Below are 12192 nucleotides of genomic sequence, written 5' to 3'. Positions count from 1 at the left end.
GCCTGGGTCCACAATCTATGGCACACCACTGCCTCCTCTTCCCCTGTGTTATGTGCTGGCAAATCCCCTGTCCAAGACACAGGTCCGGATGCCTCCTGCTCCTCTGCACCTGGACCTTCGCAAGCACCATCAGCGACCACATCCACTTCTGTGTCCCAACGCAGCATACAAATGTCCTTACCCCAGGCATTTGAACGCAAGCGCAAATACCCAGCCACCCCCCCACAGGCCATAGCACTAAATGCGCAGCTTTTCAAATTACTGGCCCTGGAAATGTTGCCATTTATGCTTGTGGACACTGAGGCCTTCCGCAGCTTGATGTCGGTGGCTGCCATGCGTTACGCAGTCCCCAGCCACCACTATTTTTAAAGGTGTGCCTTTCCCGCCTTACACCAACATGTGTCCTATAACATTACACATGCCCTGACCAATGCAGTTACTTGGAAGGTCCACCTAACCACGGACACATGGACAAGTGCATTCTGCCAAGGACGCTACATTTTCCTGATGGCACACTGGGTGAATGTTGTGGAGGCCGGGAGCGAGTCGTACCCTGGGATGGCACAGGTGCCACCCTAATATTGTGGGCCTTACGTTGTATCAGGGTTTCTGCCAGAACCTACGCTAGTGGCTCCAACCCCTACTTCTCCTCCTCTGCCTCCTCCTCTACTTCCACCTCCGAATTATCCACGTGCAGCACCAGTCAGTCATCAGTCGGTAGCTGGAAGCATTATAGCACTGCAGTGGGGAAGTGTCAAAAGACCATGCTGAAGCTGATATGCTTAGGGGACAAGCAGCACACCACCGCATACCTGTGGCAGGGGATAAGAGACCAGACTGAGCAGTGGCTCTCACCACTCAACCTAGAACCAGGCATGGTTGTATCTGATGATGGCCGTAACTCGGTGGCGGCTTTGGAGCTCGGCAAGTTCAGACACATCCCATGCCTAACCCACATCTTAAACTTAGTTAATCGTTCAGCAGGTTCTCAAAACCTACCCCAATTTGCCTGAGCTACTGGTGAAAGTGTGCAGCGTGTGTGCACATTTCCGCAAAAGCTTCAGCCGGTCTGTCAATGCTGCAGCAGCGCTTGAAATTGCCAGCTAACCGGCTGTTGTGCGACGTGAGCACGCGCTGGAACTCCACGTTCCACATGTTGGCCAGGCTTTATGAGCAGCAGAGGGCAGTAGTGGAATACCAGTAGTGTTTCCAGTCAGCTTCCGCTATTCACAAGCGAGGAGTGGGCATGGATGTCTGACCTCTGTGAGGTTTTAAGAAACTTTAAAGAATCAACACAGATGGTGAGTGGTGATAACACTATTATCAGCGTAACCATCCAACTTCTGTGTCTACTCAAACGCTTGCTGCTCACAATTAAGGACGACACTTTGCATGTGGAAGAGGTGGAAATGGGGGAAGACATTACACAGGGTGATAACCAGACCACCGTCAGTTTGTCTTCTCAGTGAGAATTGAAAGATGAAGAGCAGGAGGAGGAGCAGGAGATGGTTTCCTACGCTACAGAGGGTAGTATCCATGGAAGTTTAATTCCATCTGTTCAGCGTGGGTGGGCAGAAGAGGATGAGGTTGAGAGTTATCCTCCTGATGACGACAGCAAAGTCTTGCCTGTTGGTACTCTGGTACACATGGCTGACTTTATGTTAGGCTGTCTTTCCAGCGACCCACACGTTATACGCATTTTAGACAACACGGATTACTGGTTCTTCACCCTTTTCGACCTCCTCTACAAAGAGAACTTCTCATCTCTCATTCCTCTGGTGGAGAGGACAAGCAAAATGGTGCAACACCATAAGATCCTTGTTGAATAATTGCTCCAAAAATTTCCATCTGACAACGCTGTTGGCAGAGTCCATACTTCCTTGGCCAACTGTGGAGGGGAGACAAGGGGAACACACAGCAGTTTCAACAGAGGTATGGCAACACTCTCCAAAGCCTGGGACAGTTTCATGACACCCCGCCAGCAACCTCACCCTGATGCGCGGCATAGTGTTGAACATTTAGTGGGAATATTTTGGAAGATGGTGGAGTAGATAGCAGAGCGTGTCAGAATCCTCTATGATCCCTCAGTGCCTTACAACTAATGGGTGTCCAAGCTGGACACGTGGCACGAACTGGCGCTCTATGCCTTGGAGGTGCTGGCCTGCCCTGCCACCAGCGTTTTGTCTGAGCGGGTATTTAGTGCTGCTGGTGGCATTAAAACAGATAAGCATATCCGCCTGTCAACTGGAAATGCTGACATGTTGACTGTTATAAAAATGAACAAGGCCTGGATTGACCATGACTTCTCGACTCCACCAGAGGAAAGCTGATAAAAATAAAGGCACTTTAAATGTGTTGTTTATAATGTACTGAATACACTGTATTCCCATGCACACCTTCCACCACAAACAAAGGTATTTGGTTGAATCTTTCTTTTCTCCTCCTCTTCCATCATATAATCTAACCATATAATGTAACCATCGTTGCATATACTGCCCTCGCATATAATGTTTTACAGGGTCAGCTTACCTGCAGGCCCTCACATATAATTTTTTAGAGGGTCAGCTCACCAGCAGGCCCTCACCTACAATGTTTTACAGGGTCAGCTGAGCTGCAGGTCCTCGCATATAATTTTTTTGAGGGCCGGCTCATCAGCAGGCCCTCACCTACAATGTTTTATAAAGTCAGTTGAGCTGCAGGCCCTCGCATATAATGTTTTACAGGGTCAGCTCACCAGCAGGCCCTCGCATATAATGTTTTACAGGGTCAGCTCGCCAGCAGGGCCGCACATAAAATCTTTTACAAGGTCAGCTCACCAGCAGGCCCTTGCATATAAAGTTTTACAGGGTCAGGTCACCAGCAGGCCCGCACCTAAAATCTTTTACAAGGTCAGCTCACCAAATTAGCAACACCAATAAATAAGCATAGCACAGCTAATAATGAACTTAAAATAAAGTTACTTTATTTCAACAATAGAATAGATAAAAATACAATACATACAATGTAGCAACGGATAAAAAACACACAGGATATATAGAGACCCATGACCCGGATATCATCCCAAAACATATATTAAACAGATAAATAATAGAGAGAACAGGAGCCAAGACAAATAGCAAATGCAAGTGTGCAGTGAAGCAATCCTGACCTCAAACCAATAGAACACTACGCTATGAATGTGCTAAATACATAACAATAGCAGTGTAAGGTAAGGTAAGGATCGCAAAAAATAAATAAATAATCACATAAATACCCGAGTGGTTCTCAACAGCCCCGACGTGCGTTTTGTGTATAGCTTCCTCAAGGGGTGTGGGACTCACCAGCAGGCCCTCGCATATAATGTTTTACAGGGTCAGCTCACCAGCAGGCCAGCACCTAAAATCTTTTACCGGGTCAGCTCACCAGCAGGCCCGCACCTAAAATCTTTTATAGGGTCAGCTCACCAGCAAGCCTTCGCTTATAATGTTTTACAAGGTCAGCTCACCAGCAGGCCTGCAACAAAAATACTTTACAGGTTCAGCCCACCAACAGGCCGTCATCTACAATCTTTTACAGGGTCAACTCACCTGCAGGCCCACGCATATAATGTTTTACAGGGTCAGCTCATCTGTAAGCCCTTGCATATAATTTTTTAGAGGGTCGCTCACCTGCAGGCTCTCACCTACAAGACCAGTTTCACTATCCAAGAGTCTGGTCAAAATAATCCTCACCACCGGGGGTCGCTCAACTAGTTATCACGAAGGATTCTCGTTCGTTATCAGAATTTAACAGATAAATCGCTCCACCAACTAAGAACGCCCATGAACCACCACCCACAGAATCGAGAAAGAGCTATCAATCAGTCAATCCTTTCCGTGTCCGGGCCGGGTGAGGTTTCCCGTGATGAGTCAAATTAAACCGCAGGCTCCACTCCTGGTGGTGCCCTTCTGTCAATTCCTTTAAGTTTCAGCTTTGCAACCATACTCCCTTTGGAACCCAAAGACTTTGGTTTCCCGAAAGCTGATCGGCGGGTCATAGGATAAATGCCCCCGGTCGTCATCATTTATGGTCGGAACTATGACGGTATCTGATCGTCTTCGAACCTCCGACTTTCATTTTTGATTAATGAAAACATTCTTGGCAAATGCTTTCGCTTTGTTTCATCTTGCGCCAGTCCAAGAATTTCACCTCTAGCAGTGCAATATGGATGCCCACAGCTGTCCCTCTTAATCATGGCCCCAGTTCCGAAAACCAACAAAATGGAGCCAGAGTCCTATTCCATTTTTTCCTAGCTGCAGCAAGCACTCTTCCATATTTTTTTTAATTGGTCAGCTTAGCAGCAGGTCCTCAACCATAATGTTTTAAAGGGTCAGCTCAGCACCAGGCCCTTGCATATAATGTTTTAGAAGGTCAGCTCGCCTGCAGTCCCTCACCTACAATCTTTTAGAGGGTCAGCTCGCCAGCAGGCCCTCACCGACAATCTTTTAGAGGGTCAGCTCACCTGCAGCTAATTATACCTAATAGGTAATTTGCGCTCATGCTGCCTGCTTGGAAGTGGTAGCCATAGCTGTTTTTAGGATCCCTTTCAGGAATTAAACCCTGATTCCCCGTTACCCGTGGTCACCGTGGTTGGCGCTGAAAATAACGTTGAAAGTTGATAGAGAAGACATCCGAATGGATTTCCGCCGTCACGGGGACGTGCGATCGGGCCCAGGTTATCTAGTCACCAAGGCGGCAGCCGGCACATGCCCATAATGTTTTAGATGTTCAAATCAGCAGGCCCTTGCTCAAAATGTTTTTCAGAGTCACCACCAGGCCATCAATCATAATTTTTCAAGGCTGCAGGTCATCCCCTGAAGACGCTAAGTACACGGCGAAACATGTAGGGATGCAGGATTCAAGATTTTAGTTCAGGTCCAATCAGGCAGGGACCCACTAGTGGGAAATTGTAATCAGACAGTGTGAGATTTAGAGACTCTTGCATAGATTTGAGACTCAAGGGGTGGTACAATCCCACCCTGACAAGTCTAATGTAGATATGTATAATGTAACAAGCACAAGATAGATCCTGAACCCTGATCTCCCTGAGGAATTTTAATTAGTGAGTACCCAAGTGATAAGTGTATTTAAAAAAAGTGATTAATAAAGATGATATTTTATGTTTACTAGTCAGTGAGGATGCAATAGTCACGCTTAGGTCCAAGGAACCATTTAACCTTTCAGTATTAATAAATATAGAGTTGCAACTTCCTGAGGGATCTTTTGTTTGTTGTTAAAAAATATACATACTCTGTGGCACATATTACACTGTGGACATGATTTAGCACAAATAAAAAAATTCAGTGTCTTCACATATCAAATGAGATTCTGGGGCAAGATCTCAGTCACATATCAGTGTGTGTTTATTGGTCCAATTACTTGTGAACAGCATGAGATGTTGTTGTCAAGCTGTAATTGATGTTCAAGGCCACATGACAAGTTATTGAGACACTGACATTTTTGTGGGTGGTACACCTATCGCTGTTGTTGGCTTTTGTCTCAGTAAATTGTTTGAGATCACCATTGCATGCTTCTACTTAAATGCCCTACTTTTATGATATAATATCACTGTAGCATGAACCATTTAGGTTTTCCATAAATTTCACCTGAAAGCCAAATATCCCTAACTTTTTTTGAGTAGTGCATAATACATAACAACACCATCATACTTTTGAAATGTTTAAAGACAGGCAAAATTGTTTTCATACAAGTCCACGCGTTTAAAGGCTATGTACACATTTGGGGATAATTTTTTTATGATTCAATTTTACTCATTTAGGGCTAAAATTCATTTTTTAAACTGGTCTTTATTAAAAATATTGAGCCATTCTGTCACAAAGAGTTAACTGTTTTTCTAGCTCTGTGCATCCTACTTTCACTTTCACTTTGTGACATTAATAAGTGGCCATAAACACTTATTTAAGCCACATTCTTATCAATAAGATAAGAGTTGAGCTTTGATGGGTGTTTATAAGGTCTGAGAGGAGAGATAAGGAGCCACCAGCTCCCTGACTGACAGAGCAGAGATAAAACTCAGAAAATCCACTAATAACCCCCCTTCCTTTAAGGTGTACATAGCATTTAACTTTGCCAAAAGCAAAACTATACAACACTTGGGCATTAATGACCTCAAATAGTAACGATTTCCCCTGTATTCCAGCACACAGTAGTCATGCACACACTGTGTACCCTTCACAGTAGCTATGCCATCACTGTGCCTACTACACAGTAATTATGACCAGATATGTCCCCCCTTCACAGTAGTTATGCTAACCTATCCCCCCTTTCATAGTAGTTATGCCCAGATACAGTATGTCGCCCCTTGACAGTAGTTATGCTACCATGTGCCCCATTCAGAGTAGCCTCACCCAGATATGTGCCCCATTCACAATACTGATGCCGGCATGTGGCACATTTGCAGTATTGAGGCTGCCATGTGGGCCTCTCAAAGTATTGATGCTGCACTGTGCTCCCTTCATAAAATTGACGCTCTCCTGTACCCCCTTAACAGTATTGAGGCAGTCATGTGCCCTCTTCCAAGTATTGATGCTGCCATGTGCCCCCTTCATTGTATTTAGGCTGACCTGTGCCCCCTCACAGTACTAATGTTCAAAGTCCCTTATTAGAGACCCTCGGGATATTACTATAAATTTTGCTATGGTCTTGTTAGACCAACAAATCCCTGTTCGCGAAACATGTCGGGAGGGGTGTAACAGTGTAGCGTTTTATGTTTTAAACAGGGACAGTGAGTGGTTGAGGGAGCAACAATGAAGGCACAGTGATATTAATCCAATGTTATAATGCACAAGGGAGTCTGACCGAGTCTACCTAGCTACTACACAGGGTTTTTCTAGTGAGTACACAGTGATAACAGGGAGCAGCAACTCGTGCTGCAATCGAGCATTCAGCAGTGAGTGCACTGTGAGTGCACAGTGACGACAGTCAGCAGCAACCCGTGCTGCAATTGAACATCCAGTAACTACACCGCACTTTAGGGGGGCACCTATCAGAAAATTGAGTAGAACACTCAGACTGCAAATAAGGTTATCCCATAATAGGGAGCATAAGGGATGGTGCCATCTGGAGCTCGCATGCACGGATAGACTGCAATATACAGTGAACTCGTCACTCCTGTATCCTATGTGTAGTGGATCAACAGTGGATCAACAACTTGCAAAATAAAAAGGTTGTTGATAAAGAAAAGACCGGTCCCAATTACCCCATAAATAATAAAAAATATATAAGAGGTTATCTTAAGCATACAATTGTATGTGCCTCGTTAGCGCACCCTATAGGCAGAAGGGAATATCCCAATATAGCTAAGAGTTATTTAGCATACATAAATTAACAGCTTTATATCATCTCACTGCACCTTAACAATTTTAAACAAGTTTGTGTATGTAAGTCGTAGCTTGGCATCAATAAAGATAAGTTTATACATTTTTTCAAATATTAGTTAGATTAGTTAGTGACTCTCACAGTACTGATACTTCCATTGCCCCCTCACAGTACTGATGCTTTCATTTGCCCCATTACATTACTAATGATTCCATTTGTCTCCCCCCACAGTACTGATGGTTCCATTTGCCCCCCCCCCCCAGTACTGATGATTCCATTTGTCCCCCCTCCTCCCCTCAGAATACTGATGCTTCCATTTAGTTCTAAATACCTAGTTCCTCTGGATCACAGCTAATCCTCCGCCGCTTCGCAGCAGAAACACAATGTACTGTCACACATTACGATTCGGCTGTCTCTGATAGCGGGAGGTATGGGCTCCGGGACAGTACATAACCTATCCCCCCAATTCCCCCTTTGGGATCTTCTGTAGTTGCACGCTCCACAATCTCCTCCTCTCCTTGCTTGTAATGGTGTCCTTCTTCTCTGTGCAACATGAATAATAAAATAAATGCTAGATGCGACGCACAGGAAATGACAATGTTAGGATGGAGCAGGTGAACTTTGCTGAGACTGGAGATGAACAGTGATGTGACTTGTTGGGCACATGTCTGGGATTTTGTTTTTTGTGAAAAGAGTTGACATTTTTATTGGTACCATTTTTGGGTAATTATGATTTTTTGATTATTCAGTATTACACTTTTTGGGGCACAGTGACCAAAGAAATGGCAGTTTTTATTTTGTTTTTTTTTGCGGTATTCTTCTGATAGGGTAGATTATGCGATTTTTTTTTATAAAGCTCAGTCATTATGGATGCAGAAATACCAAATGTGTCAATTTTTTTTGCTAAGTTTTACACAGTAAAGCGTTTTTTTAAAAGAAAAAAAATATGTTTTGTGGTGTTATTTTCTGAAAACAATATCTTTTATTTTTGTACTATTCTTATGTAGGGTATCATTTTTGTGGGATGAGGTGACGGTTTGATTGGTACCATTTTGTGGTACAGTACATAGGACTTTTTGATTGCTTGGTATTACACTTTTTGATCAAAAATGGTTTGGCATTGTGTTTTTTTTTTTTTCTTCCTATTTTTTACAATTTAATATGTCTTTATGATGGAAAAGGGGCATTTTTTACTTTAAACTTTTATTTTTTTATTATAAAAAACCCTTTAAAAAAATCTTATTTTTTTTGTGTATTCCACTGTGTGACTTCAACTTTTGCGGTTCTTATCCCCTCTACAATGCATTACAGTGCATCCTGTATTGTTTGGCATTAACTGTCAGTAATACATTGACAGCCTGCCTATGAAAGCCAACCTGGGGCTGGATCTCATAGACTTCTGTAGGAGGCAAGACCCAATGCCTGTGTAAGGTATTGGGCTGCTGTTCCAGCCATTGGGTCCCTGTCACCACAGCCAGGGGACTAGATGGGGTGGGGAGGATACCTGTATCCTCCGCAAACCCTGTGCATGCCACAATCAGCGCTGACCGCAGCATACAAGGGATTAATATGCCGGCATCGGTGTAAGATAAGATAAGATGCCTTTATTGTCACTGTACAATACAATGTAATACAATGTACAATACAATGAAATGTTGTTTGGAGCAATCCTAGATGCCATGGACAGAGGAACAAGAACTGACATTTAAACTAAAGCATTACACTAGAAAAAAAACAAAAACATTGCACTAGAAAGCATTACTATTCACAGTTTACAGTATATATATATATATATATATATATATATATATATATATATAGCAAATTAGGAAGTGCTTATGAGTATTGTAGTAGCCCAGAGGGGAGAATCGTGGATGGTCAGTACGTCTCACTGAGAATGTATGCCTCAGTGATATAATTCCCGGAAATAAGTATACCAGTAACATTAGGTTGCTGGTTGGTTTTCATTAAAGTGGATTTTGGGTCCGGGTTTTAGGAGTGACCAGAGAGCTTGGGTGGGACAGGTCACTCCCGTACTCCATCCAGGGTTTTCCTACTGTGTGGTTAAAAAGGATGTGGGAATCTCAGCTAAGGCTACTTTCACACTAGCGTTCGTCGGTCCGCTCGTGAGCTCCGTTTGAAGGAGCTCACGAGCGGACCCGAACGCAGCCGTCCAGCCCTGATGCAGTCTGAATGGAGCAGATCCGCTCAGACTGCATCAGTCTGGCGGCGTTCAGCCTCCGCTCCGCTCGCCTCCGCACGGACAGGCGGACAGCTGAACGCTGCTTGCAGCGTTCGGGTGTCCGCCTGGCCGTGCGGAGGCGTGCGGATCCGTGCGGATCCGTCCAGACTTACAATGTAAGTCAATGGGGACGGATCCGTTTGAAGATGCCACAATGTGGCTCAATCTTCAAGCGGATCCGTCCCCCATTGACTTTACATTGAAAGTCTGGACGGATCCGTCCGAGGCTATTTTCACACTTAGCTTTTTTTTTGCCATTTTAATGCAGACGGATCCGTTCTGAACGGAGCCTCCGTCTGCATTATTATGAGCGGATCCGTTCAGAACGGATCCGCCCGAACGCTAGTGTGAAAGTAGCCTAAAGCTGAACAAGGGAGGATTTGGTCTCTGAAAGACCCCAGAGAGTGGTGAGATCCTATTGTTGTTATCTGATTTGGACTGAACACAAAATGTGGGACTTTATGTTATGCAATATTTGTGGGCCGAAGAAAGCTTAAAGCTAAAGTTTGGACGTGTTTACTTTTGTTTGCTGAAATAAACACTGCCTGTGGTGAAGAGTGAACTGACACGTGTTTATGTGTGCACAGTGACGGAGTTAAAACCCCCACAGTATATATACACACTGCAGACACCACTGCAGACAAGAGGCCATCATGGGGTCATGAATGCAGCAGTCACTTTCAGTCTGTGGTAGTTTCTATCCTAGGAAGGGGCAATAATTTCCGAGCATTTAGGAGACTGATTGCTCTGGGGTAAAAGCTGTTCTTCAGCCTAGTGGTGCGGGCATGTAGGGCTCTAAGACACCTACCAGAGGGTAGGGGAATGAAAAGGCTGTGGCCGGGGTGAGTTGGATCCCCGCAGATAATTTTTGCCCTGTTGCTTCAGCGAGCAGTGAAGATGTCATCCAGTGATGGTAACTGAGTACCAGTGATTCTGCCAGCCATTCTGATGATGCGCTTGAGGGTCTTCTCGTCCTCAGAAGAGCAGCCGGAGTACCACACTGTGATGCAGCATGTGATAACAGATTCTATGGTGCACCTTTAAAAATTGACTAGCAGCTGTTTTGGGAGTTGTGCTTTCTTCAGACTCCTCAGAAAATAAAGCCTCTGAAGGCCTTTTTTGGTAATTTCTGTTGTGTTTTTTATCCATGACAGGTCCTGACTAGAGTTGAGCGAACACCTGGATGTTCGGGTTCGAGAAGTTCGGCCGAACATCCCGGAAATGTTCGGGTTCGGGATCCGAACCCGATCCGAACTTCGTCCCGAACCCGAACCCCATTGAAGTCAATGGGGACCCGAACTTTTCGGCACTAAAAAGGCTGTAAAACAGCCCAGGAAAGAGCTAGAGGGCTGCAAAAGGCAGCAACATGTAGGTAAATCCCCTGCAAACAAATGTGGATAGGGAAATGAATTAAAATAAAAATTAAATAAATAAAAATTAACCAAAATCAATTGGAGAGAGGTCCCATAGCAGAGAATCTGGCTTCACGTCACCCACCACTGGAACAGTCCATTCTCAGATATTTAGGCCCCGGCACCCAGGCAGAGGAGAGAGGTCCCGTAACAGAGAATCTGTCTTCATGTCAGCAGAGAATTAGTCTGCATGTCATAGCAGAGAATGAGGCTTCACGTCAGCCACCACTGCAACAGTCCATTGGCATATATTTAGGCCCAGCACACACACAGGCAGAGGAGAGAGGTCCCGTAACAGAGAATCTGGCTTCATGTCAGCAGAGAGAGAATCAGTCTGCATGTCATAGCAGAGAATGAGGCTTCACGTCAGCCACCACTGCAACAGTCCATTGTCATAAATTTAGGCCCAGCACTAGTGTTGAGCGGCATGTCCCATATTCGAATTCGCGAAATTTTGTGAATATTCAAAAGAATATTCTTAAAATATTCGCGATTATTCAAATTCGTTATTATTTCGCATATGCGATAATTCGAATTATCGCATAATACATATGCTATGCAAAATTCACATGTGCGCTAATGAAATCGCCTTACGAAGATTCGCAACTCAATTCAATCACTAATGTATGAATGCAATGCCCTTTGCCTCTGTTCTGGGACAAGTGTAGATATTCGCATGTGCGCTAATAAAATCGCCTTACGAAGATTCGCACCTCAATCACTTTCTAGGGAATGTGAGACTTTTGGGAATCAATCGAGATACAGTGGGGGGTGATGACAGTAGTTGACAGAGTACAGATCAATGTAATCTGTAAGGTGGAAAGTAAAATAAAAAATACGAATATTCGTAAATCGAATTTTACGAAGTTCTACGTATTCGCGAATATGGTGCTATACTATATGAATGCACAGGCCTTTGCCTCTCTGTTCTGGGGACAAGTGTAGATATTTGCATTTGCGTTAATAAAATCGCCTTACGAAGATTCGCAGCTCAATTCAATCACTAATGTATGAATGCAAAGCCCTTTGCCTCTGTTCTGGGACAAGTGTAGATATTCGCATGTGCGCTAATAAAATCGCCTTACGAAGATTCGCAACTCAATTCACTAATGTATGAATGCAAAGCCCTTTGCCTCTGTTCTGGGACGTGCCGATATTCGCATGTGCGCTAATAAACTCGCC

The sequence above is a fragment of the Bufo gargarizans genome, chromosome 4 (genome assembly GCF_014858855.1).
Source record: "Bufo gargarizans isolate SCDJY-AF-19 chromosome 4, ASM1485885v1, whole genome shotgun sequence".
Classification (NCBI taxonomy): domain Eukaryota; kingdom Metazoa; phylum Chordata; class Amphibia; order Anura; family Bufonidae; genus Bufo; species Bufo gargarizans.
The sequence above is the reverse complement of the archived record's forward strand: the minus strand, read 5'-3'. Positions refer to the sequence as shown.